Source organism: Phyllobates terribilis, unplaced genomic scaffold, assembly GCF_046119375.1.
Source record: "Phyllobates terribilis strain yellow unplaced genomic scaffold, ASM4611937v1 Scaffold_2__4_contigs__length_985480577, whole genome shotgun sequence".
In the NCBI taxonomy this organism is placed as follows: domain Eukaryota; kingdom Metazoa; phylum Chordata; class Amphibia; order Anura; family Dendrobatidae; genus Phyllobates; species Phyllobates terribilis.
In genome coordinates, this window is record NW_027362762.1 from 607836647 (window position 1) to 607850750 (window position 14104).

At 46.6% G+C, this 14104-nt stretch overlaps 1 long non-coding RNA gene across 1 annotated transcript; it reads right to left on the bottom strand.

Annotated features, from left to right (window-relative positions):
- Positions 1 to 200: 200 nt before the first annotated feature.
- On the bottom strand, positions 201 to 13415 carry LOC141221255 (uncharacterized). The gene is made up of 3 exons (XR_012289300.1): positions 9223 to 13415; positions 2490 to 2678; positions 201 to 820 (listed from the first exon to the last, which is right to left on the bottom strand). It is a non-coding gene; the product is annotated as an uncharacterized lncRNA (long non-coding RNA).
- Between the last annotated feature and the right edge of the window lie 689 nt (positions 13416 to 14104).

Consider the following 14104-nt stretch of genomic DNA (forward strand, 5'->3'; position numbering starts at 1 on the left):
CAAAATAGAGAACAGCTCAGAGGTAAACCCAGACATATAGCACAACAGGGTACTAATTAGTATTAACTTTTACCAGACATGGAGAATATATAGTATTAACTTTTACCAAACATGGAGCATATATAGAAATCTAGGTAGGACAGAAGGGGTTTAAAGCCTGGACATAAAAAAGAAGCATATATGTCCAATGACGACATGTATGGTAAAGAATCAACAAAAAAGGTTTTATGCAATCTTAACATATACAATTTATACTATCTTAAGATATAGGTCAGGGAGAACCAGATAAGAAAGAAACAAAAAAGGGAAGGAAAACCCAAGTTGGAGATTGGTCGCCCCCGGGGCATCAAGGACATGAATTCAACGCAGGTGGCAACATGGTACCAATGATGCCAGTGATATGAGCCATGCCCTGATGTCATGGAGGTAACCCCAATAAGGATAAACAAGGAAAATGCCCCAGAATGAGAAAAAGACATTTTAGCAAATAGCCGGATCCAAAAGAAATTAAGGGTATGGATAAAGCTGAAAGAGATACAGAAAAATGAACCTGCAGGTCATTTAAAAAATGAAGTTGGACAAGTCAATAACATTGGTTATATGCATATAATAAGAACATAGTATATATCCACATGAAACAAATTGATGTCCAGATGTAGTAGATATAGGCTGTTAAAACCTAATTGTCCGCATCTTGTCTAGTGGTGCCTTCTCATCCTATTCTCTTATTTCTCCTCTTCAAAATGATGCTAGGAGGCGTCCACATCCTCTTCAACACGGATAGAAGCAAGAGCCAACATCAAGGTACGGTAAGTATATACTAAAAGATGATAAATGGTACATCATTAGGAATGTAGCAACAAACACAATTAAAAATAATTTTAGTTTAAAACATTATAAAAACATGATGCCAAAAATACGGCTGGAGGGGAAAAAGGGGAGGGAGATTACAGAAATGGAATAAAAGTCAAGGCCTCATTCAGGCCATAGGGGATCTAACGTTTTCAAAGTCCAGATCCATCTTGATTCTTTTTGGGCCAGGAGTCGGCTGGTATTGCCACCACGCAGGTTCAAATATATGTGGTCTATCCCCTTAACCCGAAGGATCACAAGCGTGATGGACATTAAAATGTTTAGGTATTGTCTTTAATAGATCCAAATGGTCTTCTGTAGCAGCTGCCATGATGTCCCGGACAAGTTCTCTCGCTCGAATTTTGAGCATCCTAGTTTCATGCCTATATATATTAAGGAGCAGGGACATGTAGCATGATATATTACGTTACGTGTTGTACAGATAATAGGGTATGTGATATCAAACTCCTTTCCAGTCGAAGACAGAAACTTCTTAGTCTTTTCAATATTAAGGCAAGTTATACAGGAGCCGCATGGGAGTGCATTCCAACCCAATTTCTCTTCTTATCGGTTGGTTTGATATCCGTAATCCGTGACTGATTAGTCGGTGTATAATAGCTCCGAACCAAATGGTAAATTTAAAGATCTACGTGCAGTGATAGATGGATTTGTATGGAAATATTGTTTAAGGGTGCGATCAGCCAATAGGATGGGCCAATGTTTTTTTAAAAATGTCATACATCCTCTGCCATTGAGAATGGTATTGAGTCACCCTTCTCACAGGATTGGCTTGCACCAATTGTCTCTTAGGATACATTAATTGTTGACGAGTAGCATTTTTCGCTCGATTGTAGGCATACTTAATGCTTCTCTTACTGTACCCTCTATCCAAAAACCTTGCTTTCATTTACTCTGCTCTCATTTCAAAGTCTTCAATGGTAGAACAAATCCGTATGATTCTAAGAAACTGACTAATTGGAACTGATCTAACCACGTCTTGGATGTGAAGAAGAGGCGTGCAAGACAGCATTGACGGCTGTCTCTTTCCGATAGACATCAGACTGTAAAAAGCAAGATTCACCCCTTTTAATAGTTACATCCAAGAAATCAATCTTTTGATAATCGAATTTATATGTCAGTCCGATATTAAATTCATTAGAATTCAGTTCTTGAAAAAAACTGCGTAGTTTTTCAAGTGTACCTCACCAGATCAAAAATACATCATCAATATACCAGGTCCAAAAAATGACCCGGTCCATTGATGAGCATCGATCTGATAAGAAGAGCTCCCTCTCTCACAGCCCCAGGAACAAGTTAGCATAAGAGGGCGCACAGGCTGCCCCCATTGCTGTCCCCTGGAGCTGCCGGAAGAAGGACCCATTGAAGATAAAAAAGTTTTTAGTGAGTACAAACTCCAACAGTGTTAGAATGAAGTCTCTCTCCTCAAAGGTAAATTGAGTCATGGAAAGGAAATGGGCAACGGCTCTCAGTCCATCACCATGGCGGATACTTGTATATAATGACTACATATCACAAGTAACAAGAAGCATATCCTTGTCAATGTGAGTGGAGTCAATTTTTTGTAGAAGAGGGAATTGTTTCCACCAAAGGTTTAAGAAAAGAATCCACATACTTACTGATATTCTCCGTGAGGTCTCCAATACCAGCAATTATGGGTCTACCCGGAGGTGTCTTGATATCTTTATGGACCTTCGGTAATAAGTACAGCGTTGAAACAGATGGATCCTTCACCAATAATGTGTCATAAAATTCCCTGGTGATAATGCCTTTCTCTATTCCAGCTAAAAGGATTTTGTTGAGTTGATCTTTGAAAGATAATAAGGGATTGAACATCAGTTTTTTGTAACAATGATGGTCTTTAAGCATTTTATTTGCCTCTGCCTCATACATTTTAGTTGGCCACACCACAACGTTGCCACCCTTGTCAGCTGGTTTGACTATAACGTCTTTCATTGATTTAAGACGTTTCAAACCGATGTGTTCAGACATTGTAAGGTTATCTTTGTGTATATTGGTAGGTATGCTATATAAATCCTCAGAAACCAGCTGAACAAGGATGTCAACGTTGGGGCATAGTGACAATGGTGGAAACTTTTTTGATTTTGGAAAATGCTTCAGTATATCTTCATTATGAAACCATTTTTTGAAAAGCAGAGTTCTGGCAAACATGTGTAGGTCTTTCAAAGCTGTTAATTGATCAAATCTCAGGATGGCGCAGGATGGGGGTAGCACATAACAGGATAGGGGAGCACACAGCCCTCAATTTAATAAAAATAGGGGGGGGGGGGTGAGTGGACCATGCATACCAGGATTGGGGGGTGAGGGGACCATGCATACCAGGATAGGGATCTGGGGGGACCATGCATACGAGAAGGAGGGGTACCATGCATACCAGGATTGGGGGGTGAGGGGACCATGCATACCAGGATTGGGGGGTGAGGGGACCATGCATACCAGGATTGGGGGGTGAGGGGACCATGCATACCAGGATTGGGGGAGGAGGGGGCTATGCATACCAGGATTGGGGGGTGAGGGGACCATGCATACCAGGATTGGGGGATGAGGGTGCTATGCATACCAGGATTGGGGGATGATGGGGTGCCATGCATACCAGGATTGGGGAGTGAGGGGGCTATGCATACCAAGATTGGGGGATGATGGGGTGCCATGCATACCAGGATTGGGGGGTGAGGGGACCATGCATGGATAGGGATCTGGGGGGACCATGCATACCAGGATGAGGGGTACCATGCATACCAGGATTGGGGGGTGAGGGGACCATGCATACCAGGATTGGGGGGTGAGGGGACCATGCATACCAGGATTGGGGGATGAGGGCGCTATGCATACCAGGATTGGGGGTTGATGGGGTGCCATGCATACCAGGATAGGGGGGTGAGGGGACCATGCATACCAGGATTGGGGGGTGAGGGGACCATGCATACCAGGATTGGGGGGTGAGGGGTGCCATGCATACCAGGATTGGTGGGTGAGGGGTGCCATGCATACCAGAATAGGAATGAGGGGTATCATACATACCAGGATAGGAATGCGGGGCACCATACATACCAGGAAGAGGGATGGGGTGCCATGCATACCAGGATGAGGGGTACCAAACATACCAGGATAGGGATGAGGGGTGCCATGCATACCAGGATGAGTGGTACCATACATACAAGGATAGGGATGAGGAGTACCATGTATACCAGGATGGGGATGAGGAGTACCATGTATACCAGGATTGGGGATGAGGGGTGCCATGGATACCAGGATTGGGGGTGAGGGGTGCCATGGATACCAGGATTGGGGGTGAGGGGTGCCATGGATACCAGGATTGGGGGTGAGGGGTGCCATGGATACCAGGATTGGGGGTGAGGGGTGCCATGCATACCAGGATTGGGGGTGAGGGGCGCCATGCATACCAGGTTAGGGGTGAGGGGTGCCATGCATACCAGGATAGGGGTGAGAGGTGCCATGCATACCAGGATAGGATGGTGGGGACAGGATGGGGGCAGCACAAATATCGGGGGTGGCAGCACATACCAGCATGGGAGACCATATACCAATAAAAATGCTCGCCACACGGGCGCAGATCGGGTTCAATAGCTAATTTAATATAATGGGCCCCACATAGCCCTCCATTTAATGTAATGGATACCACATAGCCCTCAAATTAATAAAATGGATCCGACATAGCCCTTAAATTAATGTAATGGGCATCACATAGCTTTACAAATAAAATAATGGGCCAAATATAACCCTCCATTTAATGTTATGAGCCCCACATGAAATTTCTTATAATATATTGGAACCCACATAGCCCTCCATTCAATATAAGGGGTCCCATATAGCCCTCCATTTATTATAATGTGCCCTACCTACATAGCCTTTCATTTAATATAATGTGACCCACAAAACCCTTCATTTAATACAATGGGCCCCACGTAGCCCTGCAATTAATATAGTGGGTCCCACAAAGAACTCCATCTATAATATAACCGGAGATGCATGCCTCTGTCTAAAGCCTCTATAGAGTGCGCAAGCACGACAGGTCTGTGCAGTCTGGCTCCAGAAAGAAGAACGCATGGAGCCGTTACAGGTAGGAGTGCGTATGGCGCCGGAGATCGCGGTATGCGTAGACACTGAACGCATACCGAGATCTTCGGCACCATACTTAAATACTTACCTGACCGGTAGGAGTGCTGCTGCGGCGCCTCTCTTCTCGCCGGAGACCAGGGCAGGAGTGAGGCGTCAGAATCGGCGCATAGCACTAACCGGCGCCATTTTACTGAAGACACATTTGCAGTGTGTCTTCAGCAAAATGGCGCCAGACAGAGCGGTATGGGCATGTGCGTACTCCGGCGCCACACTCCTCTCCCAGCCTCGGGCAGAACAGGACGCAGTAGAGCTGGAGCACAGGGAAGAAAGGGGAGTATAAGTGTTTATTTTTTTGGATGTGTGCAGCGTGAAAGAGATGAGGAGTGCTATACATATCAGGATTAAGGGGTGAGGGGGCCACACATAACAGGATTGGGGGATGAGGGGGGTCATGCATACCAGGATTTTGGGATGAGGGGTACCAAGCATACCAGGATTGAGGGGTGAGGGGGGAACCATGCAAACCAGGATGAGGAATGGGGTGCCATGCATACCAGGATGAGGGGTACCACACATACCAGGGTTGGGTTGGTGAGGGGACCATGCATACCAGGATTGGGGGGTGAGGGGACCATGCATACCAGAATTGGGGGGTGAAGGAACCATGCATACCAGGATTGGTTGGTGAGGGGACCATGCATACCAGGATTGGGAGGTGAGGGGTGCCATACATACCAGCAATGGGGATGATGAGGGGTACCATGCATACCAGAATAGGGATGAGGGGTACCATGCATAACAGGATAGGAATGCGGGGTACCATGCATACCAGGATGAGGGATGGGGTGCCATGCATACCAGGATGAAGGGTACCATGCATACCAAAATAGGCAAGAGGGGTACCATGCATACCAGGATAAGGAATGGGGTGCCATACATACCAGGATAAGGGATGGGGTGCCATGCATACCAGGCTTGGGGGATGAGGAGTGCCATGGATACCAGGATAGGTATGAGGGGGCCTTACATACCAGGATTGGGGATGAGGGAGCCATGCATACCAGGATGAGGGATTGGGTGCCATGCATACCAGGATTGGGGGATGAGGACATACATACCAGAATTGGGATGACGGGTGCCATGTATACCAGAATAGGAATGCGGGGTAACATGCATACCAGGATGAGGGATGGGGTGCCATGCATACCAGGATGAGGGGTACCATCCATACCATAATAGGGATGAGGGGTACCATGCATATCAAGATAGGAATGCAGGGTACCATGCACACCAGGATGAGGGATAGGGTGCCATGCATACCAGGATTGGGAGATGAGGAGACCATGTATACCAGGATGAGGGATGGAGTGCCATGCATATCAGGATGAGGGGTACCATACATACCAGGATAGGTATGAGGGGTACAATACATACTAGGATGAGGGATGGGGTGCCATGCATACCAGGATTGGGGGATGAGTGGTGCCATACATACCAGGATGAGGGATCGGGTACCATACATACCAGTATTGGGGGATGAGGGGTGCCATACATACCAGGATTGGGATGAGGGATGACATGTATACCAAATTTGGCATGAGGGGGCCATGCATACCAGGATGAGAGATGGGGTGCCATGCATACCAGGATTGGGATGAGGGGTGCAATGTATACCAGATTTGGAATGAGGGGTGCAATGCATACCAGGATTGGGGACGAGGGGTGCCATGCATACCAGTATTGGGGATGAGGGGTGCCATGCATATCAGGATTATTGGGGATGAGGGGTGCCATGCATACCAGGATTGGGGATGAGGGGTGCCATGCATACCAGGATTGGGGATAAGGGGTGCCATGCATACCAGGATTGGGGATGAGGGGTGCCATGCATACCAGGATTGGGGATGAGGGGTGCCATGCATACCAGGAATAGGGATGAGGGGTACCATGTATACCAGGATAGGGATGAGGGGTGCCATGCATACCAGGATGAGGGATGGGGTGTCATGCATACCAGGATAGGGATGAGGGGTACCATGTATACCAGGATAGGGATGAGGAGTACCATGCATACCAGGATGAGGGATGGGGTGCCATGCATACCAGGATAGGGATGAGGGGTACCATATATACCAGGATGAGGGGTACCATACATACCAGGATAGGGATGAGGGATGGGGTACCATGCATACCAGGAGAGGGATGAGGAGTGCCATGCATACCAGGATGGGGGAGAGGGGCCCATGCATACCAGGATAAGGCTGAGGGGGCCATGCATACCAGGACTGGGTATGAGGGAGCCATGCATACCAGGATGAGGGATGAGGGGCGCCATGCATGCCGGGATTGGGATGAGGGGTGCCATGCACACCAGGATTGGGGTTGAGAGGTGCCATGCATACCAGGATTGGGGGTGAGGGGTGCCATGCATACCACGATTGGGGGTGAGGGGTGCCATGCATACCACGATTGGGGGTGAGGGGTGCCATGCATACCAGGATTGGGGGTGAAAAGTGCCATGCAAAGCAGGATGGGGATGAGGGGTGCCATGCATACCACAATGGGGATGAGGGTTGCCATGCATACCAGGATAGGGATGAGGGGTGCCATGGATACCAGGATAGGGATGAGGGGTGCCATGCATACCAGGATGAGGGATGAGGGGCGCCATGCATGCCGGGATTGGGATGAGGGGTGCCATGCACACCAGGATTGGGGTTGAGAGGTGCCATGCATACCAGGATTGGGGGTGAGGGGTGCCATGCATACCACGATTGGGGGTGAGGGGTGCCATGCATACCACGATTGGGGGTGAGGGGTGCCATGCATACCAGGATTGGGGGTGAAAAGTGCCATGCAAAGCAGGATGGGGATGAGGGGTGCCATGCATACCAGAATGGGGATGAGGGTTGCCATGCATACCAGGATAGGGATGAGGGGTGCCATGGATACCAGGATAGGGATGAGGGGTGCCATGCATACCAGGATAGGGATGAGGGGTGCCAAGCATACCAGGATAGGGATAACCTGCGATTTCTGAGGCTGGTGACTCGGATAAACTTATCCTCAGAAGCAGAGGTGACTCTTGGTCTTCCCTTCCTGGGGCGGTCCTCATGTGAGCCAGTTTCTTTGTAGCGCTTGATGGTTTTTGCAACTGCACTTGGGGACACTTTCAAAGTTTTCCCAATTTTTCGGACTGACTGACCTTCATTTCTTAAAGTAATGATGGCCACTCATTTTTCTTTGCTTAGCTGATTTTTCTTGCCATAATACAAATTCTAACAGTCTATTCAGTAGGACTATCAGCTGTGTATCCACCAGACTTCTGTACAACACAACTGATGGTCCCAACCCCATTTATAAGGCAAGAAATCCCACTTATTAAACCTGACAGGGCACACCTGTGAAGTGAAAACCATTTCCGGTGACTGCCTCTTGAAGCTCATCAAGAGAATGCCAAGAGTGTGCAAAGCAGTCATCAAAGCAAAAGGTGGCTACTTTGAAGAACCTAGAATATAAGACATATTTTCAGTTGTTTCACACTTTTTTGTTAAGTATATAATTCCACATGTGTTAATTCATAGTTTTGATGCCTTCAGTGTGAATGTACAATTTTCATAGTCATGAAAATACAGAAAAATCTTTAAATGAGAAGGTGTGTCCAAACTTTTGGTCTGTACTATATATAAATATATATACTGTATATATATAAACACACACACACACACCACAGACTATAAGACTTTTCCCCCACTATATATATATATGTATATATATATATACACAGTATATATATATTTATATATATATACTGTATATATATGCATCACGTTTGGACTATAAGACGCATCCCCCACTTTCCTTCAAATTTTTGGAGGAAAAAGTGCGTCTTATAGTCCGAAAAATATGGTTATGGACCCCACATAGCCCTCCATTCAATGTATTGAGCGCCACATAGCCCTCAATTTAATATAGGAGAAAATACTGAGTATAAAGGACATAAAAAGTAAAACTGTATACATTCAACAATGTACAGTATAAATAAGTATCACAGGAAACTAACATGACAACAGTGCAAAGTGCTAGGAGCTACGGCGCTCCACAGACGACCATTAAGAGGCAGATATATAAGAGTAAATGGCTACACATGAGATATCTTGTAAAGGGTGCTACATAGTAAGAGTGCACATAGGGCCATGGTAAGCCACATACAAATAATATAATGGCAGTCAATCCAACAAGAAATCTTACCCAGAGATAGGTCACAAAAAGCTATGGAGCACCGCAAAGAGGACATTGACAGCAGGAAAAAGCCATGACGCGCGTTTCGCTTAGGGTGATGTTGCTTTATCAAGAGGCTGGTACAGTGTTGATTAAAATGACCTTTAAGTATGCTCCAAGAACGGTCATGTGTCTGTGCATGCGGAGAGAGGAGGATCACCATGGCGCAGGTGAACTGCAGCTCACAATCAAAGGGGAAACAAAACAAAGCGGTAAGTATAAGTAAGTGAACAGAATCACCAAACACTATGGAGAATACAAGTATTATGATATAAGAGCCGCATGGTATTAACCAAAAAATAGAACATAATAATGAAAAAAAATTACATAAGGAAATATGTGACATCCAAATACAATAATGCATAATAGCAAAGGGGCACAGTACAGAAGTTGAACATAGGGCTGATGGGCATAAATAAATGGCACACAGAAGTACAAATAATAATGATCAACAAAACCAGATGCTTGAAGCTTCCCCAATCGTAAAAGTGACGTAAATATCAGTCTCACATAGCACTGCACTGAATGAAAGGAGAAGAAATTAGTACAGAATAAACACAAATATAAAATAGATAAAAGAATAAAATTAATTGCCATTAACAAAGTGTACACTGTGTGCAGAATTATTAGGCAAATGAGTATTTTGATCACATGATACTTTTTATACATGTTGTCCTACTCCAAGCTGCATAGGCTTGAGGGCCAACTACCAATTAAGTAAATCTGGTGATGTGCATCTCTGTAATGAGGAGGAGTGTTGACTAATGACATCAACACCCTATATAAGGTGTGCTTAATTATTAGGCAACTTCCTTTCCTTTGGCAAAATGGGTCAGAAGAGAGATTTTACGGGCTCTGAAAAGTCCAAAATTGTGAGATGTCTTGCAGTGGGATGCAGCAGTCTTGAAATTTCCAAACTTTTGAAGCGTGATCACCGAACAATCAAGCGTTTCATGGCAAATAGCCAACAGGGTCGTAAGAAGCGAGTTGGCCAAAAAAGGCGCAAAATAACTGCCCATGAATTGAGGAAAATCAAGCGTGAAGCTGCCAAGATGCCATTCGCCACCAGTTTTGCTGTAGCATGGGCATCTCTGCCTCCTGCCCGGCAGAGACGTCGTCCCCTTTACTGCCGCGGTCCTGCTCCGGCGTCTTCTGGCCTCCCTGCAGCTGCTGCTGGTGCACGAAGCTTCCCCGGCTCTGTGCTTAGGGAGCGCGTCCTCCCTCCCTCTTAAAGGGGCCGCGAGCGCCGTCCTAAAATGTCCCCGGCCAATGGCCGGAGGACTTCACCTATAAAAGGCACCTCCTCCAATATGGAGGAGCCCGTGCAAGGTTGTAGCTTTGTGTTTGATACCCTGCTTCAGCCCTCAGGTCCCGCTGCTAGCCTGACTACTAGTCCAGCCCGCCAGCCAAACTACTAGTCCAGCCCGCAAGCCTGACTACAAGTCCAGTCCGTCTGCTTGTCTACTCTCCAGCCCGACAGTCTGTCTACAGTCCAGTCCGCCAGTCTGTCTATGGGCTCTGTCCGCCTGCTTGCCGTGACCACCTGACAGTCTACCTAGAGTCTCCTGCCTGTCACTTGCCGTGACCACCTGACTGCCTACCTAGAGGCTCCTGCTCGTTACTTGCCTTGCCTGACAGCCTACCTAGAGGCTCCCGCCTGTTACCTGCCGTGCCTACCGGTCAGCCTAACTGGAGGCTCCTGCTTGTTCCTGCCGTGTCTGCCAGTCCGTCTGTCCGGACCACCCGTCAGTCTGCTTGCCGTGCTCATCCGCTGAACCGGTCAGTCCTTGCCATCTGACCCGTGGGAGTCACCTGCTCTCTTACAAGGTCGTCCCCAGAGTAGCACCTGGTCCCTCTGCTCGGTCCCTCCCTGGTCACGGAGTCGATTGAGCCACCATACGACCCTGGTCGGTCCAAGTTGATACCTAGTCACGCCCCTCTGGGTCCCTCCTTGCACCTCAGCACCTCGAACGTCCACCACCCGGATCCGTAACATTAGCCATATTTCAGAGCTGCAACATTACTGGAATATCAAAAAGCACAAGGTGTGTGATACTCAGGGACATGGCCAAGGTAAGGAAGGCTGAAAAACGACCACCTTTGAGCAAGAAACATAAGCTAAAACGTCAATAATGGGCCAAGAAATATCTTAAGACTGATTTTTCAAAGGTTTTATGGACTGATGAAATGAGAGTGACTCTTGATGGGCCAGAGGCTGGATCAGTAAAGGGCAGAGAGCTCCACTCTGACTCAGACGCCAGCAAGGAGGAGGTGGGGTACTGGTATGGGCTGGTATCATCAAAGATGAACTTGTGGGAGCTTTTCGGGTTGAGGATAGAGTGAAGCTCAACTCCCAGACCTACTGCCAGTTTCTGGAAGACAACTTCTTCAAGCAGTGGTACAGGAAGAAGTCGGTATCGTTCAAGAAAAACATGATTTTCATGTAGGACAATGCTCCATCCAACAACTTCACAGCGTGGCTGGCCAGTAAAGGTCTAAAAGAAGAAAAAATAATGACATGGCCCCCTTGTTCACCTGATCTGAACCCCATAGAGAACCTGTGGTCCATCATAAAATGTGAGATCTACAGGGAGGGAAAACAGTACACCTCTCGGAACAGTGTTTGGGAGGCTGTGGTGGCTGCTGCACGCAATGTTGATCGAAAACAGATCAAGCAACTGACAGAATCTATGGATGGAAGGCTGTTGAGTGTCATCATAAAGAAAGGTGGCTATATTGATCACTAATTTTTGGGTTTTTGTTTTTGCATGTCAGAAATGTTTATTTCTAAATTTTGTACACTGATATTGGTTTACCTGGTGAAAATAAACAAGCGAGATGGGATTATATTTGGTTTTTATTAAGTTGTCTAATAATCCTGCGCAGTAATAGTTACCTGCACAAACAGATATCCTCCTAAAATAGAAAAATCTAAAAAAAACAACACTCCAACTTCCAAAAATATTAACCCCTTTCTGGCCTGATACGCCACAGGCCATCACCCCCGGTTCAGTGAGGGCTCCGGCGCCGAGCCCGCACTGATCCGGGCACATGTCATCTGATCATTACAGCTGACATGTGCCAGCAACAGCCGCGGGTGGAATTGCGATCCACCCGCGGCTGTTAACATGTTAAATGCCGCTGTCAATCTCTGACAGCGGCATTTAACAGCGCCGCGCCGGATGACCCCCGTCACGTGATCGTGGGTCATCGATGGGTGGGCATGACAACCCAGGGTCTGCAGCAGACGCCTGTGGTTGTCATGAGCTGGTCACTATGAGCGCCACCTAGTGGTCGGCGCTCATAGCACAGGACCATTTCTGCTACATACAGGTGATCTGCTGATCATCTGTATGTAGCAGAGGCGATCGGACAGTTGCTGCTTCTAGTTTCCTATGGAGACTATTGAAGCATGGAAAAAGTTTAAAAAAAATGTTTTTAAAAATATTAAAAAATATAAAAGTTTAAATCACCCCCCTTTCGCCCCATTCAAAATAAAATGATAAAAAAGAAATCCCACATACACATATTTGGTACCTCCGCGTTCAGAATCGCCCGATCTATCAATATAAAAAAATAATTAATCCGATCGGTAAACGGCGAAACGAGAAAAAAATTCAAAACGCCAGAATTACGTTAATTTGGTCGCTGCAACATTGCAATAAAATGCAATTACGGGCGATCAAAACATCATATCTACCCCAAAATTGTATCAATAAAAATGTCAGCCTGGCGCGCAAAAAAGAAGCCCTCAACCGGCCTCAGATCCATAAAAATGGAGACGCTACGGGTCTCGGAAAATGGCGCCATTTTTTTTTTTTTTTAGCAAACTTTGGATTTTTTTTTCACCACTTAAATAAAAAAGAACCCATACATGTTTAGTATCTATGAACTCGTAATGACCTGGAGAATAAGAATGGCAGGTCAGTTTTAGCATTCAGTGAACGTGGTAAAAAAAACCATCTGTGGTATTGCATTGTTTTTGCAATTTCACCGCACTTGGGCCCGTGGGACCGAAATGGGTTTGATGGAGGTGGAACACAAAGACATCCCCCAGATTTTTGGCCTGCCGAGCCATCATCAGTGGGGAATTACCAAGGTGGCATTCGCAGGGAGGGCTCTGTGCCAAGAATACCCCAATGTTTAGTCATGTTTAGTCAAAATCGTCCATTCGTGATTGAAGGTAGAAATATAGCGGGTACCTTCTTGTTCTTTCACCGCATCCCCCGAACGGGCTGGGTACAATAACTGGTTACGGGGAGTTCCCCGTGCCCTCCGATAGCCACGGTCGATGCTCCTGTTACTATATCCACAATTCCTAAAACGATCAGCCAGATCTGCGGCCTGTGTCTCAAATTTAGAGTCAGTGGAGCAAATCCGCCTCACCCTGTCCGACCGGGACGGCCCTAATCGTCGATGAATTATGTGCGGACTCAGTGTTTCAAAGCATTTACTGCTGTAGGTTTGCGGTATACGTCAGTCTGAATAGCGGAGTGAGCATCCACCTCCAGAGTGACGTCAAGAAAATCAATGCGTTTAACATGATGTGTATAAGTAAGTTTGATCCAAGGCGAGTTAGAATTGATTCGCACCATAAAATTATCAAGCTCCTTCACTGTCCCCCACCAAAAAAATAAAATGTCATCGATGTATCTCAGCAAAGACTCGACCTGGTCCACGCCCCGCGCGCCCTCATCGCCAAACAGGTCCCTCTCCAATGCCCCAAGGAAGAGGCTGGCGTACGAGGGCACGCAGGCCGCCCTCATGGCTGTGCTTCGCTTTTGGAGATACACCGTATCTTTAAATAAAAAATAATTATGTGAGAGGACGAAGTGAAGGACCTCAAGGATAA